Source organism: Oncorhynchus masou, chromosome 28 (assembly GCF_036934945.1).
Source record: "Oncorhynchus masou masou isolate Uvic2021 chromosome 28, UVic_Omas_1.1, whole genome shotgun sequence".
Taxonomy (NCBI): Eukaryota; Metazoa; Chordata; class Actinopteri; order Salmoniformes; family Salmonidae; genus Oncorhynchus; species Oncorhynchus masou.
The window spans coordinates 22,868,917-22,881,197 of NC_088239.1; positions in this window are offsets into that span (position 1 = coordinate 22,868,917).

Consider the following 12,281-nt stretch of genomic DNA (forward strand, 5'->3'; position numbering starts at 1 on the left):
CTTATATTGTCCGCAGCACAGGGTGCACCTGTGTAACTGTGCTGTTTAATCCGCTTTTTAAAATGCCACACCTGTCAGGTGGATGGATTATCTTGGCATAGGAGAAATGCTCATTTAACAGGGATGTAAACCAATTTTGTCCCCAGAATTTGAGATAAATAAGTTGTTTGTGTTTATGGAAAATTTCTGGGCTCTTTTATTTCAGCTCATGAAACATGGGACCAACACTTTACATGTTAGGTTTATATTTTTGCTCAGTATAGTTAGTTGAAAGGTTACTTATAGTCTGTATAGCATCTACCACTGGACTATCCAAATAAAGTGTTACTGTTACTCCGCCTCCTTTATTGGTGCTGTACACAAAAGCTCCCTGCCAATAGCTTTTCTCTCTCTTTCAGTTAATGCCTTCCCTGGAATCCATTGCGGAGAGTCCTAAACAACCGGACGTAAACAATAAGCAGGAGCCTCGTCATTGTATTCAATTGAACTGCCATCTATAGGGGTCATCTAATTAAACTGAAGATTATTTCATGATCCCTCTGCTAAGGGAAGGCTTGACATTTTGTATGAGGCCATTATAGGGATTCATGTAATGATTTCCAGTTAGATCTCGAGAGGATTTTCGGCTGGGGGAATGTCAATTCACACAGTGTAATTGTCACTTTACTGTAGTGCCCTTATATGGGCATAGTATGGATATTTCAGCTGGGGATTCAATGCAGATTATCAGCTAAAATAGTATCTTGCCTGACAGGCGATGACATAAAGGTGACAGAGAAGAGATTAAAGACCATTGAAGACAATTTGCATAGTACTGTTTCGCATAAACTGTACCAGCATGACTGTCTTGGTAGGAGTTATGAACATTTATGTAAATGCCCTTCCCTATTTCACTCAACCTGACAGTGCGTGAGGAGAAACTTGTGAACATAAATAACAGTAGGCACTTGGCCTTGGATGAATGACAATCCTGAGTGTCACATTTAAAAATCTATATTTAAAGTTAAATGGATTTCTGGATCCTTGTAGTCTATTTTGATATTTGTTTTTACCAGAAGATATGTCAATATTTCTATCTTCCATGTTACTTACGTGCCATGGGGTGTGTATTCTGCTAGTGTCGGGATAGGTGTGCAAAAAGTGTGGATCCAGAGATTGAGTGAATGCTTGACAACCTGTGTTGCATGGTGGCCCTAAAGACAGTTGAATGACTGCCATCACGTATGGCTTGTAGAGTTAGCAATTACAAAGGCCCTTGTGTTATCTTCCTTCAGCCACAAGGTTTTCTACAGTGTGTGATTGTTCCACATACAGGCCCCTGGGCTTGTTCAGGAGGACAATGTCTCAGACAGTCCGTGAAGACTGTGAGGTAGGAAGAGGACAGGAGAGCAATGTCATACTGTGTGTGCCCTCATAAAACCTCTAAAACGTTAATAAAAAGCTAGAATATAGCAGGAAACATACTGTGTGACATTACCAAACCTCTCCAACTTTTATTAAGAAAAATATCAGTTAGAAGGAAACCGACAGTCATTTGAGGCTGCAACAACAAAGGTGTTCCACATACGGACCTAAGGTAGAGGATAATTGGTTAGTTCATGTTCTGGACCCATTGGGTTCATTCAAGGATGCATATTACACTACATGACCAAAAGTATATGGACACCTGCTCATGGATCGTCAAATTCCAAAATCATGGGCATTATGATAGAGTTGGTCGCCCCTTTGCTGCTATAATAGCTTCCACTCTTTTCGGAAGGCTTTCCACTAGATGTAGGAGCATTGCTGCGGTAACTTGCTTCCATTCAGCCACAAGAGCATTAGTGTGGTTGGACACTGATGTTGGGCGATTAGGCCTGCCTCACAGTTGGTGTTCCAATTCATCCCAAAGGTGTTCAAGGGGGTTGAGGTTAGGGCTCTGTGCAGGCCAATCAAGTTCTTCCACACAGATCTAGACACACCATTTCTGTGCTTTGTGCATGGGGGCATTGTCGTGCTGAAACAAGAGAGGGCCTTCCCCAAACTGTTGCCACAAAGTTGGAAGCACTGAATGTCATTGGATGCTGTAGCATTAAGATTTCCATTGGAACTAAGGGGCCTAGCCCGAACCATAACAAACAGCCACAGACCATTGTTCCTCCGCCACCAAAATTTACAGTTGGCACTATGTATTCGGGCAGGTAGCATTCTCCTGGCATACGCCAAACCCAGATTTGTCCATCAGACTGCTAGATGGTGAAGTGTGATTCCTCATTCCAGAGAACACGTTTCCACTGCTCCAGAGTCCAATGGCGGCAAGCTTTACACCACTCAAGCCGACAGTTGGACTTGTGTGCGGCTGCTTGGCCATGGAAACCCATTTCATGAAGCTCCCAATGAACAGTTATTGTGCTGACGTTGCTTCCAGAGGCAGTTTGGAACTCAGTAGTGAGTGTTGCAACAGAGGACAGATGATTTTAGAACTTAACCACTGGGCATTGTTGCTCCTAGACGTTTCCACTTCACAATAACAGCACTTACAGTTGACCGGGGAATTTCTGGCAGGGCAGAAATTTGACGAACTGACTTGTTGGAAAGGTGGCATCCTATGATGGTTCAACATTGAATGTATCTGAGCTCTTCAGTAAGGCCATTCTACTGCCAATGTTTTTCTATGGGGATTGCATTGCTGTGTGTTCAATTTTATATACCTGTCAGCAACCGTCGGGGCTGAAATAGCCAAATCCACTAATTTGAAGGGGTGTCCACATACTTTTGTATATACAGCATAGTGTATTTTGGGAGACGACCAAGGGAGGGCCAGAACTAAAGGACTGTGTGAAGGAGATCAAGAGTGTAAAAGCGTTGGTGTGACATGTTGACGGCAGTCCTGTCGAGCATTTTTTTGTGTTTCAGTAGCAGTTGACATGTAATGCTCCAAAACAACATTTCACGGTGAAACACCTCCTCCCACTCATTGGGCTAAATATGTACAGATCTCCCAGACTGTCTCCACAGAGCTGAGTGGAAATTAAATGGAGTAAAGAAAAATAAATGCTTTGACTTTTAACAAAATAGGTGCAATTAAATTTGGTGTTCAGTGGGTTTCCCCCCTCCCCTGCTTAGTAAAAATGGATTAAGAAGTCCCAACAATGTTGAAAGTAGAAAGGGGATTCAACACCAGTGTGCCGGTTAACCCGTGACCTGTAATTAAGCTTTGAATTTAATGTCCTGGCCCAATTTGATCTCTATTACGTTAAATAAACCTCTAGCCAATGAGACACCAAAGCAATCCAAGGGCTATACTTATACTGGGGGCATTAGTTTTGCATCGCTAGTTGTGCCCCAGGTGGGAAGACTTTGTTTACTTCAGTTTGTAACCATTCCATGGGTTCTTAAGTGAAATCTCCATCCACCTGCGGCAAGACACTGGGTGATACAAAAAACAAACACACCCAAAATAAGTTTAGGCCTTAAATTGCGCTGGTTGTTAAATTTAAGGTGTTAGCCGCTGATTGGCTGAGTACTTGGGGCTGCGGTGGAGTGCATACCCCACCCCGTGTCAGATGATTTAAACCAAGTCCACCAACAAATGTGGATGATAAAAACAGGATAAATGATTTATTCGATTTTCAGAAATTACTTTTGAGATGGAGGCACATATATGTGCATTCAAGTAGCTTTATTTTTTTTACCTGAAATGTATGGCCCAAGGTTCAGTTCCTGAAGTTTTATAAGATTTCTTTCTGGAATCCAAAACAATCACAGAGCATTTTGTTGCCTACTATTTAGCATTCAATTCCAATGCTCCAGTGCTGTACTGTTTCCTTGTAAGCTAATTTGATTTGCTTGAGGCTGTGTCTATTCAATTAAATTGAAAGTCAAACTGCTGTCAAAAATGGCCAAACAATGTCTATTTTGTCACCTTAAATGACATTTCTTTAGGGAAACATTTTGCCCAAATAATAATTGCATAAAATGGATAGTTTTGCATTGAGGTATAAATGCATATTAGGCTGAAGAGATTGGTTTTAAGAATGTACATATTGTGTATTCAGTTATTTTTTCACTGCATCTTTTTACCTTAAGGGTGAAAGCCTGTAGGTGTACTTTGCTGTATTTAAACCTTTATTTAGGCAAGGGAAGTCCAACTGAGACCAATGTCTCTTTTGAAAGGAAGCCCTGGAAAATCATCCAGTGCAGTTCAAATAAGAGGAAAACATCAGGAAAATTGCTGCAATGTACTTGATAAACTCATTGTGACTTCTACAGTACAAACAACTTAGAACTGGCAATCCATTGATATGTATACAATAATCCCCAGCCCCTTGTTACAGATCACCAGGGGAAGATACCATTTTAGCATGTTTACCTATCAATTCAAAGAAAATCTTGAGATAGTTGGACATTTTGCTTAAAAGATTAGTTAATCGTTATCTTAATGCCATTCAAACTATTGCACTATTTGACACATGAAATGCACTGCCTCAGACGAAGATAAACTGATTAAGGTATGTTTAGGTTTTCCTGTGGTGAAGTAGAGGACCAAAACGCAGCGTGGTTATATTGATTCATGTTTAATGAAAACAGATAAACATGAACACTACAAAACAATAAATGTGGAAAACCAAAAATAGCCCTATCTGGAACAAAACACAGAGACAGGAACAATCACCCACAAACACACAGTGAAACCCAAGCTACCTAAGTATGATTCTCAATCAGAGACAACTAATGACACCTGCCTCTGATTGAGAACCCTACTAGGCCGAAACATAGAAATACCCCAAAACATAGAAAAACAAACATAGACTGCCCACCCAACTCACGCCCTGACCATACTAAATAAATACAAAACAAAGGAAATAAAGGTCAGAACGTGACAGTATGAAGCCTTGTGTACCTAATCACTTATGATCGTGGTGTGGTGGCTGGAACTAAAGCAGCTTATCATGTTTAGCCAGGCAATGAATCAAATGTAAAGTCTTAACTACCGCACAACATGATCGTGCAGAAAATGCATCCCTTTGAATAAATCCTGAAAATGCAAGTAATCAGATCACTATTTCAGTAACTCACTCTGTCTAAAGGCCACGTAACCTATACCATATGTTTTCCATCAGTCTTCTAATCACTAGACACCCCCAAATCCTGACCAACACCTGGACCCCGTAGAGCGATCTCAGTCAGTCTCAAACCATACCATCTCCATATTTACATGTGAGTTATTTAGCAGATACTCTTATCCAGAGCAACTTACAGGGACTTATAGTAAAAAAAAACTGTGTGAAAGAGTGCAAAGAAGGCTATGTTTAAATACTATATATATATATATATATAGTTATTTTTTTAGGTGTGGTGTGGAGGGGGGGCTGTGGGATTCATCAAAATACTCTTTGAAGAGAGAGGTTTTCAGACGTTTTCAGAAGATGGACTCATCTGTCCCGACTTTAGGGGGAAGCTTGTTCCACCATTAGGGTGCCAGGACAGCGAAGATGTTTGATTGGGATGAGTGGGAGCCGGCCCCTCGTGGGGGTGGGAGGGGGCAAGAGACCAGAGATTTCATGTGTCTCAGCTTCTCATCTAATGCCATTAGGTACTGTATACAATTGCAGTACAATGTCCATATCACTTCCACCAGTTCAGTAATAGGTTTTAGTCCCATGAGCAGATTTCACAATTAAAAGTCATAGAATATCTGACGGAGTAAAGCATTAACCACTCAGAATGAATTACACTTAGATTAGAGTGCCTCCACTGTTTTCTGCACTCCTTGCATAAGGCAACTCCACAGAAGAGTTGAATCTGGCTTTACTACCTGAATGTGAACCCAGCAGTTTTCGACATGAAATAACAAAACCAAATTGTTGCCGGGTAATCTATTGAAATTCAGGGGCATCGAGAATTGATGGATTGCTAAAGTAAAAAAAAACTGTGAACTAACAGTTTGATAATAAACATAATTCACATCAGTAATGTACAAAGTATACACAAAAGGGCAACACCCATCAAAGAAATTACAATAAAAGTATGACTTATATGAACACTGGAATGGCAAACATAGAAAGAACCAACGCTTACTATGAGAAGCTTTCTATAGCTTATCTTATAATACTTCATTGGTTTTATGAAAGAAGAGCGATGGGAGAGTGCCATTCTTTTTCCAGTCAAAAGGTGTTACTGGAGCTTCGCAGAGCAAAGGTGTTTCCGGAGTTTCGAAGGGCAAGAGCATGTCAGTTTGTGAGGTGAGTACATTTGAAGTGTTGAAATATTCAGTCTATTCTCTTTAACTTGTCAAACGCACAGACAGTACCTTAGATATTAATACTTCATATTTCAGATGATTTCTCTCTCACAAGGATGACTAACAAGTCCTGTTCACATCTTAGGGCTCACTGCTGGAAAATGACAGATAAAGAATGTTTACCAAACGATGGTATGATGCTAGTAACTTTCAACTGGAATAGTAAATGTATTAATTAAACTTGTATTTATCCAGGAAGTTCCATTGAGGTCAGAATACCTATTTTACAAGAAATATCCTAAATAATGTATTGCCAATCTTGACATGTCATGTCTTGATAATAATGATCATTCTATAACAGTATAATGACATGATATTTGCATACATTTAAACATGCTTGAAATTGGCCATTTTCAACTATGGGCCCTTCTTTGGCATTGTTGGTGTTCAAACAATCCAAAGAAAAGCTCAATTGAAGTTGGCGGCGACACCCCAGAGGTTTGCTGTGCTTTTCTTAATGGTATTGTGAGTCCCATTACGCAGGGGGAACTAAATTATGCTGCTGAGAGGATTGCTGAGATTGATGTTGAATATGCATGGTAGGAGATTTGTTGTCTGAATGTGTTAGTCACAGACTTTTGAAGTGGGCCCAGACAGGGAAATTGCCCAAACATCGGTGCCACATTACGGGGAGGTTTTATGATGTTTTTCCCCTGCATCCTCATGGCCATTCATTTCACCCTTAAGTAAACGTATGTCAGGCTACATTCTGTTAAATTTCTCATTAACCTGTGTAATTATAAATAAAAAATAAATGGAATGGGCCAAGCCATGGCAAAATCCTAGAGAAAAACTCAGTTCAGTCTGCTTTCCACCAGACACTGGTAGATGAATTAATATTTCAGCAGGACAATAACCTAAAACACAAGTACAAATCTACACTGGAGATGCTTACCAAGAAGAGAGAGAAATGTTCCTGAGTGGCCGAGTTACAGTGTTGATTTAAATCTACTTGAAAATCTATGGCAGGACCTGAAAATGGTTATCTAGCAATGACCAATCGTTAGATAAGTCATCTTCTAAAGTGTGGGCTATTTATACTTTAGAAATACTTTATAAATGTTTTGAGTGACCAGTGTAATTTCTCACAAAAAGATGGACAAGCCATTGGTAGACATTCCAGCAGTACCTGAGGCTTGGTCATTGCTAGAAGGGATCCAGCTTTTGTCAGTATTGACTTTTCGTAGAAGGTCTAGTACAACCTACGCAGCAGGTTAGGAGAATTAAAGGGGGCAGGTTAAGAGAATTAGGTTCGGAAAATGTTAAGGTTAGGGTTAACTAAAATGCACACAAAAAATACCACTCTATGATGAGTCAATTATAGTTACTTTTTTCTACCAAAAGTGTGGGGGAAAAAAATAATAATAATCAAAAGTGTGGATTGCAGGGACTCATTAGAGCAGTTTAATATTGGTTAATCCAAAATTAAAATCTTGGATGATTTGATCAGCTGCGTGATTAAATTCTGGGTCCATACCTGTTTGCGAAGTCTCCACCCTCATAAAAGGAAACTCTCAGCCAAAACAAATAAGGAAACAAATATCAGAAATAACAAAGGAAACAAATATCTGAATACATTATTTCGATGAGCTACTACCTTTAAAGGCCCAGTAAAGGTGCAACGAACTGTAACGGCGTTCTTTGTTTGTTGAAAGAGAGACGGACCGAAATGAAGCGTGGTGGTTACTCATGTCTTTAATGAATGAATCGCGGTACATGAAATAACTGATACAAAATACAAAAACAACAAAACGGAACGTGAAACCTAATTACAGCCTATCTGGTGAAACTACACAGAGACAGGAACAATCACCCACGAAATACACAGTGAAACCCAGGCTACCTAAATACGGTTCCCCATCAGAGACAACAAGAATCACCTGACTCTGATTGAGAACCGCCTCAGGCAGCCAAACCTAAACTAAACACACACCTAATCAACCACAATCCCAATGCCTACAAAAACCCCAATACGACAACACAATAACATAAACCCATGTCACACCCTGGCCTGACCAACTAATTATCTAAAACACAAAATACTAAGACCAAGGAGTGGACCCCACTCCATTAATGTCATAGTTCCTCCCCTACGCGTCCTGGGATAATCCACCCTCGCCGCCGACCATGGCCTAGTAGTCCTCACCCAGAACCCCACTGGACTGAGGGGCAGCTCGAGACAGAGGGGCAGCTCGGGACAGAAGGGCAGCTCGAGACAGAGGGGCAGCTCGGGACAGTGGGGCAGCTCGGGACAGAGGGGCAGCTCGGGACAGAGGGGCAGCTCGGGACAGAGGGGCAGCTCGGGACAGAGGGGCAGCTTGGAACAGAGGAAGCCCAGCACTGAGAGGAAGCCCAGCACTGAAAGGAAGCCCAGCACTGAGAGGAAGCCCAACCAGGCAGTTGAATTCGGCAGATCCTGGCTGGCTGGCAGTTCTGGCAGATCCTGGCTGACTGGCGGATCTGGAAGAGTCTGGTCGACTGGCAGATCTGGAAGAGTCTGGTCGACTGGCAGATCTGGAAGAGTCTGGTTGACTGGCAGATCTGGAAGAGTTTGGTTGACTGGCAGATCTGGAAGAGTCTGGTTGACTAGCAGATCTGGTAGAGTCTGGTTGACTAGCAGATCTGGAAGATTCTGGTTGACTCGCAGATCTGGAAGAGTCTGGCTGACTGGCAGATCTGGAAGAGTCTGGCTGACTGGCGGATCTGGAAGAGTCTGGCTGACTGGCAGATCTGGAAGATTCTGGTTGACTGGCAGATCTGGAAGAGTTTGGCTGACTGGCAGATCTGGAAGAGTCTGGCTAGCAGATCTGGTAGATCTGGAAGAGTCTGGAAGATTCTGGTTGACTGGCAGATCTGGAAGAGTCTGGCTGACTGGCAGATCTGGAAGAGTCTGGCTGACTGGCAGATCTGGAAGAGTCTGGCTGACTGGCAGATCTGGAAGAGTCTGGCTGACTGGCGGATCCTGGCAGACTGACGGCTCTGGCTGCTTCATGCTGACTGGCGGGTCTGGCGGCTTCTTGCAGACTGGCAGCTCCTTGCAGACTGGCAGCTCCTTGCAGACTGGCAGCTCCTTGCAGACTGGCAACTCCATGCAGACTGACAGCTCCATGCAGATTGGCAGCTCCATGCAGACTGGCAGCTCCTTGCAGACTGGCAGCTCCTTGCAGACTGGCAGCTCCATGCAGACTGACAGCTCCATGCAGACTGGCAGCTCCATGCAGACTGGCAGCTCTGGCTGCTCCATGCAGACTGGCAGCTCTGGCTGCTCCATGCAGACTGGCAGCTCAGGCTGCTCCGAACAGGCAGGAGGCTCCGGCAGTGCTGTAGAGGAGGAAGGCTCTAGAAGCTCTGAACAGGCGGGAGACTCTGACAGCGCAGGAGAGGAGAAAGGCTCTGATAGCGCTGAACAGACAGGAGACTCCAGCAGTGCTGTAGAGGAGGAAGGCTCTAGAAGTGCTGAACAGGCGGGAGGCTCCGGCAGCGCAGGAGAGGAGAAAGGCTCCGACAGCGCAGGAGGGGCGAAGCGCACTGTAGGCCTGATGCGTGGTGCTGGCACTGGTGGTATTGGGCCGAGGACACGCACAGGAAGCCTGGTGCGGGGAGCTGCTACCGGAGGGCTGGGGTGTGGAGGTGGTACTGGATAGACCGGACCGTGCAGGCGCACTGGAGCTCTTGAGCACCGAGCCTGCCCAACCTTACCTGGTTGAATACTCTCGGTTGCCCTGCCAGTGCGGCGAGGTGGAATAGCCCGCACTGGGCTATGTAGGCGAACCGGAGACACCGAGCGCAAGGCTGGTGCCATGTAAGCCGGCCCAAAGAGACGCACTGGGGACCAGATGCGTAGAGCCGGCTTCATGGCATTTGGCTCGACGCTCAATCTAGCCCGGCCAATACGCGGAGCTGAAATATACCGCACCGGGCTATGCACCCGCACTGGGGACACCGTGCGCACCACTGCATAACACGGTGCCTGCCCGGTCTCTCTAGCCCCCCGGTAAGCACAGGGAGTTTGCGCAGGTCTCCTACCTGGCATAGCTATACTCCCTGTAAGCCCCCCCCCAAGAAATTTTTGGGGCTGATTCCCGGGCTTCCCTCTGCGCCGTCGTGATTGCCTCTCCAACTCCATTCTCCTATAGCCCTCTTCGCACTGCTCCAGCGAATCCCAGGCGGGCTCCGGCACTCTCTCTGGGTCGACCGCCCACCTGTCTATTTCCTCCCACGTCGTATACTCCATACTTCTGCTGTCCATAGCGTCCTCCTTCGCTGCTCCTGCTGTCGCTGCCTGTTACCACGCCGCTCGGTCCGTGTGTGGTGGGTGATTCTGTAACGGCGTTCTTCGTTTGTTGAAAGAGAGTCGGACCGAAATGCAGCGTGGTGGTTACTCATGTCTTTAATGAATGAATCGCGGTACATGAAATAACTGATACAAAATACAAAAACAACAAAACGGAACGTGAAACCTAATTACAGCCTATCTGGTGAAACTACACAGAGACAGGAACAATCACCCACGAAATACACAGTGAAACCCAGGCTACCTAAATACGGTTCCCCATCAGAGACAACAAGAATCACCTGACTCTGATTGAGAACCGCCTCAGGCAGCCAAACCTAAACTAAACACACCCCTAATCAACCACAATCCCAATGCCTACAAAAAACCCAATACGACAACACAATAACATAAACCCATGTCACACCCTGGCCTGACCAACTAATTAACTAAAACACAAAATACTAAGACCAAGGCGTGACAGAAACAAAGCCATGTGTGAAAATAGTTTGGGGTTCAAAGACTGAAGCGTTTAAAGGTTTTGCAGTACATGTAAAATTTCTACCTGCAAATCATACTTTAACCATTTCTACCTCTATCACATATCAGTAGTAATGAAGGAATAAAAATCCCCTATTGGAAAACTAGCCGGTCCGGCTAGCTGTTGTGTGGAGGCTACATCTCCTTGCTTTACGATTAGTTTGTGTTCGCAAGGTTGACAACATTACCAAAACATTGACATTACTCTTCCTGAAGTCCTTGCAACAGTTGTTTCACAACAGTTTTTGTGAATAAAATGTTTAAAATATTTCCTTTAAAGGGTAAGTAGCATGAACGTAACCACATGTAACATATGGATTTGCATTAGTATACGTATCATACATATCAGTCCCAATGCAAAGTTGCTCCTCACTTTTCTATTTTTTGTTGTCACATAAAACTGATCAGAATTCTAAAGAAGGCCGAAATCATGTCGGAAAATGTTTGATGTGATGTAATACGGAGTACCCGGCAAGCCAGCCAATGTTCCATAATGTAAACTCCAACAGAAATAACTCAAAATTAAATCAAATCGTTTGCAGTCATGACTACTGGTTTCAATTACATTTTCAGCTAACTTACAAGCACTACTTTATGAATTTATTGATCAAATCAACATGCAAGGTTGCTAGCCTACTAGCCTGCTAACATTAGCCGTACTAGCCTGCTAATGTTAGCCCTACAGTATCAGCCTGCTAACGTTACATTAGCACTGAACAAGTAGGCCAATTGCTATCAACACCTAGCTTGCAGCTACATTAAAGTAAACCATTATTTTGGAAATACATAACACCATCTAACCAGTTATCAAATAATGTTATCTATATGCAGTTATCTTAGCCAGGAAGCTAGCCAGCCATCTAACATTAGCTATTTAGGTAACTAGCTATTAGCCTAGCCAACCACTACAGTTATGGCGGGCGCTTCATTGTGCCAAAATCCAAAATAGATACATTCCAGATGTCAGTCAACTATCGCACTTAGCCAAGGTGGGTAAAGTTACATAACCCCTGAAGCCTACTTCAGCACAGATGAAGTACTACACAATTAGAGCAAGCAGGTATGATTTTTGCTTTCGTTTTGAGCTACCGAGGTAGCATACAAACTTGGTTGCACAGAGTAGATCCTCTAAATGACTTTGAGAAGTAGTGCATTGTGGGTAGTTTCAAAGTTATCCGTAGATAA